Raw genomic sequence first — 9,086 nt, 5'->3', positions numbered from 1 at the left:
AAGTGTTTTCCTCAACACTTGAGTAGTTCTGGATGCTTTTGTATAAAATTATCATCCTTCCATGTGGAATCTTCAATGGGTAAGTTCTTCCACTTGATGAGATACTATGAAATTGATTGATTTCTCTTTTCTGTGACTACTTTAGGTTCAAATATGATTTTCCCTTCCTTGTCAAGTTTTGACAATATTGTTTGAACTAGGATCTTCTGCAACTTTTGAATGAGTTCCCACCCTACTTTGTCATTCTTACATTCATCCCTTGCTTCATTTTGAATACAAGAGTAAACGGATGCTTGAAATGAAATCTATTTTCAAAGAAAGAAACTTTTAGCACTCTGAGATATAAATCATTCACTTAGAAAACTACAACAACTTATTAGTCAAGGGTGCAGTAGTAATAACTCATCCTTTTGTAAACTGATGTAATTGAGAAGCAAATTAAGGAAAAGATCATCAACCTGGGAACTGGACAACAATTGTCAATATTCACTACAATTTCAGATCGTTTGTGCACACTAAAGCAATGACAATCCAAATGTAACAACAACTGATTTATTAACTCAATTGAACAACAAAGCTTTAACCTATGAAAATGGAATAATAATTAAAATCTTCACTCAGAAATGATTTAAATAGCAAACGGAAATGGGATAGCAAATGAAAGGAAGCTATGAAATACTGAACATCAACTTAAACCAAATGTAAATGCACAGCAACACTTTTTTGTTAAAGGAACAACAATCTGAGTTTCGGCATAGTAATAAGTAATCCTAGTTATAACGAAACAACAACTACGATCACAGTGGAACAGCAGTTCAAATGAACAACAATCACATTTGAAAGTAAAATGTAGATAAATAGACAGTGATACCGATTTATGTATACACAACACTGTTACTCTATAATCGAATAGTAATGGAAATCTGTTGAGGAACAACAATGTTATGTAATAATATCAGTTTGTCAAAGGAACAACAATATGATATAACTTCAGAACAAGTAACATAACATTCTTGTGCATAGAATAACCTTACTATTCGAATGGGAATCAAAATATAACAGAGCTAATACATGAAATAAGGAACAACAAATTACTGAACAAAATAGATAAGGGAAAGCAAACCACACATGACTTGAAATTGAGAATTAATAGTATAGGAAGCAAGTGATCCACCAGGGCCGGGCCCTTAGCCTCCAGGGATGCACTGCTTATAATTACTCCAGAATCAGAGATGGAACGGCAACAGGATTTATATATTAAGCATCAAAACGGAGTTACAGCGAATCGCTCTTTTAGAGAGAGTCAATGATCAAAGTTTCAAGTACAATAGTGAATTTCATAAAAATAACAATAGTTTCCCTTGGGCTAGCAATGCTGCCCCTTCTTATAGCAGCCGAGCGGAGATAGCAATGATACAAAGAATCGTTAAAGTAGCGATCCCTCAAGATGAAAGGATCCTGAGGGATTCACCATATTGTTAGCTCTCAGTTATCTTCTCATTCTCTTGCACCGATTTGGTATCTCCTCTTCCTTTTCCTGGTTGGTACGCTCCAGTCTGGATCTTCTTTTTTGGATGCGGTTCCCTGTCAAAGGGACAACAGTTGATGGCGTCTTGTCGTTTCCTTTAGATTGGTGATTTCTCGTTTTCCCCTTTTTCTGCATAGAAAAGGGTAATTATTAGTCATTTTACGTTGCACACAAATCTTCTAGATTTTATCATAATCTCTCGTCATATACCTATTTCATAATGTAAAGGAGTTATGAATTTAAAGAAAGGATGACAAAATAAGTGATATTAACATACCTTCTCTAGTGCTCAACAATGTGTTGACCCCACACTCACTAGTATAGTCATAACTCTCCTCCTTTATGCTAACAATATTGTTCTTTTAGTAGGGATTCTTGCAGTATCTTTTTTCCAAGGTAGGTATGCTTGTTAATATTGACAAAACTAAAGTCATGGTAATTAAATCCAGAAATATCACATATGATACTTTCATATACAACAACAATTACTTCGTGAAATTCCTTCATACCAATATATTGGAATCGATATCCATCACCATCTCAACTGGAATTATAGCTTTGTGAAAATGATAAATGGAAGAGAGAAAGCATAATATAAGATTCAAAAGAATTGAAATCCAATAGATATTTGGATATGGGATAAAAGACTCATCTTTGAAACTCTCATAGTCATGCTATTTTACATCAATGTGAGGCTTGGGGTTGTAGTATCTCCATAAACTTGTAGAGGAAAATACAATAGATACAAAAGTAATTTATAACTTGCAATGCCAAGATTAAATGAAATAATCCCTATGTTATCCTCCTAATTGAACCAAGTCTTCCCCCATTGAAAGCGGAACTAGACTAGGTATCTTATGTATAAGGAGTTAAACAACATGGAATTTAAGAGGTTTCCTAAAATTTCTTCTAACTCTAGCCAAAGCCCCCACCTTTGGCTCAAGCGAGGATTGCACAAGGATGCCTAGCTGTGGCTAGACTATTGAAGGATAAAGGAGGAGATCATTTTGCAAAATAAGGATAATATAAAACATATTATTACATCAAAATTTATGGAGACATTGTGGTGTGATAAAGAGTTAGAGGGAAAATGAAATTAAGATATTATAAGGAGGTGATCAACCCCAATCTCAAAAAATTAAAAACATTTTTTTGTCTTGACTAATGTTAAGAAGAAAATTAACATTGTTAAAATAATAACAAAATTTCATGAGCTTCATAGTGAAACTAGCCATTGGTTAATTCACAAAACATCATGGGATGAAAGAGTCTATCAACTTTATGGCACTAAGAGGGTTGAAGAAGAAAACCATATTCTCCTAGATTGTCCATCTTATACTCACATTTGATCTAATTTTCAAATTATTTGTCACATTACAAAGCTTATAAATGTTTAAGTTAGCAAAATTACGGTGATCTTAGAACACTTCTCTTCCTCTTTGAGTATAAAAATAAAACGTAAAAAAATCATAAATAATTTCTTACCTTCTTTATATCCAATAAACAATATATGTCAATAAACAATATATATCTTAATGAATGTTAATCATCATTATTATAAATCATAATGACCATAATGTATTTATTTACATCTCATTAAAAAATAAAAATATTTAATTTATTACTTATATTTATTTCAATAAATTTATTAAATTTAAAAGAATAGAATCATATTAACCTAATGTAATATTTGAAATCATTTTCTTAATTATAAGATTAAATATGATTCCATTTGATAACGACTCTTTCCAATGTGATAATTAAAAAATGGAGCTCCCAACTATTTCTCTAGGCTATGGCCTTTCACCCTTGTTGGATCTCAATGAAATAATATTAAAAAATATATTATATTTATTCAAATGTCAAGATTTAACACCTATCAAATAATGAAAAATTTGCATGATTATTGAGCTTAGAGGTGCTCTACAATTTAGCATGAGGAGATGTTGTATTGTTTGTAAATGAGTGTAAACATTTATATATTGGCTCAATGTTGGAGAGATGTTGCAGTAATTGTAAATGTGTGACATTTAAAGGCCAACTTAATATGGGAGAGATGTTATGGTGTTGGTAAAATAAAGCATTAGATAAAAAATTAATAACAAAACATAATGTCCACTTAATTAAAAAAATAATAATTTGTTGTATTGTAATTTTGTGTTTATTAATAAAATTACAAACTAATTTTCCCAAGGAATATTAGTTATTGGAAAAAAATGCATAAAAAATGATAATATACATTGGTCAATGTTGAACTAGTAGTTGTTAATAGACAAATTGAAACCTATAGTCTTTCTTTCACAAGAACTAATAAATGGAGATGTGAAGTGGATAAATTTGTTGTTGACTCAAGCACAATGACTTCATAATTTTTGGTGGATAGTAATCACTATTAAATCTACACCTTTACAATTTTACTATGAAAACATAAATAAAGGTGGGAAGTAACTCTTGGTATTTATATTTATTTACATTTTATGAAAAATTTGTTTAAATTATTGCAGGAAGTATGCTAAATATGCTATTTACTTGAGTATGAGCTATTTTCAAGGATTTTATTTTTGGATGGTTTTCCTGTAAAGGTTGAGAATAAAAAAATACTATACAAATATCTAAAAATCATACATCAGTATTGCAACCATATCCATAAATTACACCCATATCTATAAATTATGACACAAAATATGTGAGATAGTTATGCACATTGCATTATATGGTGCAAAGGTTGCAATAAGACCTTAAGTTATGGTCCAATCAAATGTTTGAAAAATAGTATTTTTAATAATATTGAAAAAAACATATTTAATTTTCAAAATTAAACATTATAAGTTGCATTGGTCAATGTTAAATCAATAATAGTCAACAAGAAAATCAATTGCTATAGCATTTTTAATAATATTGAAAAAAACATATTTAATTTTCAAAGTTAAACATTATAAATTGCATTAGTCAATGCTAAATCAATAATAGTCAACAAGAAAATCAATTGCTAGAGTCATGCAAGAGAATAATAATAATGATTCGTTTTCCAAAACATGTAATTAAAAAAATCTATCTATCTATATCATAAAAAATATGCATATCACATTAAAACAATTAAATTAAAAAAATTATAAAACATATTAGGATTTTGATAAAGTTTAAAATAAGAATATCTTTATATATATAAAAGTGAAATTTATATACTTATAAATAATATTATTAAGAACTAGCATTGATACATCTTAATTTTTGTTTCACTGAGGGTTGAGGAATCAACTTTGGATATTGATTTTCGGGATTTTGTTACAAAGTCTTTAAAAATGGAAATTAAAATCCTTGATCCTGTCATTATTGTAATCATGGATTTATGTGAACTTTGGAAAAAATGTACGATACACAACTAGGTGAGCATATCCTCACATAAATACTCATTCCATTTCATCGAGAAAGAAATTGTTCTTACAAGCAATGAAAGATATGAGTCATATGTTAATTCCATAAAAAAAAACCTTCGGCCATAACATCACCATGCTGAATTAAATGAATATCACATATAGTCAAAAATTGATTGAAATGTTTTATTGGATCCACAACACCATCACCACTAAACACATGAAGAATTCCTTATAAAAGAACCAGGAAAAGATGTTTCCCTCCTGTGAATTTAAGGGGGATAGATCTCTGTCTTCTCTGATGATTTCCTTCTTGTGTTATTTCCTCTGCTTGATCCTTCTTCATTCATATTTTATTTCATATCCCATCGTATCTTCTTCTTTAAGAATTTCTTAATCTCCCATCGTATCTTCTTCTTTAAGAATTTCTTTTGAAATAGTTGAACTTCCTAATTGATCTCTTTGAACCATATAAAAAACTATTCATCTACTCCTTTTTATTGCTCCTATGAAAGTTTTCGAATCCTCCAACGTTCAACATGGGTTTCTTTATGTTGAACTAGAAATTACAATATTGTTCAAGTTCATGTTGAGTCGATGCAATTTATAAGACTAAGTCATATTGATGGAGCACACTCCTTTGATCTTCAAGTCCATTTGATAGTTGGGGATAAACTCAATTTGAGACTCATGGAAACTTTATTGGTCTTTGAAATCATCCTTTTATTTAGTTTTCCATTGCCACTAATAAATTTTAATCATGGGGATTTATCAAAATCACAAGGATAACTTTTGAGGGAAATACTTTTTCCCTTGTTTTTATAAAGGTGCCACTTCTCTTTAATAAATAATATAAAAGATAAAAACATAGAAAATAAAAGGCCTGAGATAGAACCAGATTTAAATATTCCCATTGATATGATACATTTACAAAGATAAAAACATAGAAAATAAAAGGCCTGAGATAGAACCAGATTTAAATATTCCCCATTGATATGATACATCATTTATACAAACATGAATAAAGTTGAATATTTTCGATTTTCAACACAATTATAAGTAAAATATCACACATTTAGATATATGAAAATATTAATGGAATTAATTTCTAGAGAACTTTAAAATATAAGTGTATTTAAAATTATATGGATGAAAGGAGTTACACACTTGTAATATTAGTCTTATACCTCAAAGTCAATATATCACACTACACATGAACTCTAATTAATTCACTAGGGAACCTTTCAAAATAGATATAGATGTTTAAAAAGCGTTTATGATATCCATGAATTTAAAATGCATTTATCCATTTAAATATTGAGATGGCGCTCTTGCAAACCATATAAAGAAGAAAAAGACATGAAAAATAAATGAAATTACAATTAGGAATCAACCTTGATACTTAGAAAACTTCAAAGTTAAGAAGGTTGAATTATTAGTAAGTGGGAAGAAAAGGTAGGGGGACAAAATTAGATAGACTAATTACAATGTTGGAAAAACAAGGCTCTCCCTTTTGTTGAATAACTCCTCTATATAAATAATGGATGCATGTTGAATATCTAACCATCAAAACTATTGATGAGTCATCTTGAAGTCAATATATCTTGTAGAGGATCTTTGATCCATTGTTCGATGTAATCATATAATGGTGCAATGATCAATTCTTGCTTTGCTAAAAAATTAAATAATTCATCTTCGATATCTTTTAAATCATAGGTAACCTATTGTACTATTTCTTATTGGTCTTCATTTTTGTTTAGGAAATGAATTAAACATTTTTCAAGTTATTCTTTAGGAAATTCAACAATTCTATTGAAGTCATTACCACATGTGATATATAGTATATCAATGCACTCTTGAATTTGCACTCTATTTAATAACATTGCATCCATGATTAAAAATGGGACCTTACAACTCCTTAGCCACCTTAATTAACTTAAAGAATAAATCACTCATTTTTTTTTGTTAATGTTGTCACATTTGGAAAATACTTCTTAGAGTGGATTGATTCTTTCATTCCAAAAAGCCTTTAATTTCTTCATTATATATTAATACAATTTTTTTGTTCTTTTCTTTACTCTTCTTTCATATATGACATCTTCATAGTAAACATAGTTAAGACCTAGGCTTGTAGAACATCTCATAATTCTCTAAATTCATTTTCAAATATTTAATGAGATAATTAACTTTGATGGACAAATTGGCTCAAGTCATTGCCACTTCCTATGCTTCCAAGATTATGCCAATCCTTTTATTTATTTTATCAGCGACCATATTATGATTATACTTAAATAACTTTTCAATGTGTCTTATAGAAATTGACTTGGCTTGATGGTGGATTTGGGTTTAGTGAATAGCAGCATAGGAAACAAACCCATCTCCAATTATTTTATTCTCTTCCTTAAATTGAATAAAAAAATGCATCTCTAGTTTCCTAATACAATTCAAACAATTTGGACTGTTTTATTCCTCTGATGTTAATTTTTGAGTTTACCTTATCAACCACCTACCTATTTTGCTAGTTTACTTGTTCAAATTGTATTTTATTAGGAATATTCTCATACAATACATGAAGTAATGTAACTAATTCAATCTCAAAACAAATAGGTTCTTCTCGAGCTAGTTCCTTAGCAATGGACTGGCCTTCAAACATGTTCCTTTTGGCCCAATCTAGTAGTCCCACTATTTCATCAAGGTCATCAGTTTCCATTAATTGAATATTCACTTCCTTCGGTACATGATAGTATTCCCTTTAGTGTTATTTCTCTTTCTCTTTGAACTTACTCTAATAGCATGAACATTTTCCATATTGAGTTTGGGGTGATTACCATCAACACCTTCTCCAACACCATCACTATTATTTCTCCTTGGCTCTTTTCTTGAAGATTAACTCTAGATGTAGAAGTACTCTTTTAGGATTATTGTGGGGTAGAGCTAGAACTCACAATAAAATGTCCATGTCGTATTATTTGTTGGTACTATGTAAGGAATTGGTATCCTCATGAAAGACTTCATGGGTATCAAGTAAAATATAATTGTCTCCTCCACCTTCCACATGTTTTTCTTGAAAGAGCACACCATATATAATAGAATTAAATTGAATCAGGAAATAGTTTCAAGGTTAAAATCATTGATTTCTTCTAATCAATTTGATTTAAAAATGTCTAGATAAGTAGCATATTCATTTATGTTGGAAGTACTTTTGATGATAAAGATGTTGAGTCTAATAGGAAAAGGTATGGATTGTTTCTTTATTTTTCATTAAATAAATGTGCCAAATGTCTATATTGTTGGCATCATTCCACCAAGAAAAAAATATCAAAAACATATATTGGAAGCACTAATGATTCCCTTCAAAATTGAAAAACCGAATTAATGAATACTCTTCTTAAATATACTTGAAAAATTCCCTTCGCTTATAAAATGGCGAAGACTTCAAAGGAGCATTTACTAGTCGTACAACCAACCAACATTTTCCTACATTCTACAAGGAAAAAAATATCTATTGAATAGAAATGGAACTAAGTTTGGTGCTTCAAAAGTGACAAGTACTAGAACTATACTAGGTCAAGATCGGAATTTCAATGTTGTGACCTAAGTATGCCTCTAAATACATTGCAATAGATGATATAAAAAAAGTATGAAGCCATATAAAACTTCTTTGTTTGAGTGAAAATCCCAAGTTACTATGATATTTCAACAAAGATTGTATGATCACAATAAAAAATGGCTTCCTCATTAACATAGTAATGTAAAACATAGATAAAATATCTATGAACAAAATGAGTGGATTCTTGACCAAGAATCATTATAAATAACCAAACTATAGGTTTTAACCCCGTATAGAAATTACCTACATATGAATTCTAAAACACAGAAAATAAACAATGCGAGAGCATAACACATAAAACACATATAGATAGAGATTTCCCCTGGATCCCAAAACTAGGACTACCAGCTTGATTTTTCATTAGGTTCCTTTCAATGTTATAATACATATTTATACATGCCAAAGCATCCAATACCATGGACCAAAAACCATCACGTCCAAAATACATGTGCGAAAATCATGCACAAAACCATAGGTGGGTCCGCCCAACCTAACATAGGGTCCAAAACCAAAATTTTTCGGGGCACTGCCTTGGACCCCATAAAGTGGGGTTACGGGTACACCTCAAACCCCC

This window comes from Pinus tabuliformis, chromosome 3_2, assembly GCF_031772625.1.
Source record: "Pinus tabuliformis cultivar Carrire ecotype Pingquan chromosome 3_2, CPIR1, whole genome shotgun sequence".
NCBI lineage: Eukaryota > Viridiplantae > Streptophyta > Pinopsida > Pinales > Pinaceae > Pinus > Pinus tabuliformis.
This window is presented reverse-complemented; position numbering follows the sequence as displayed.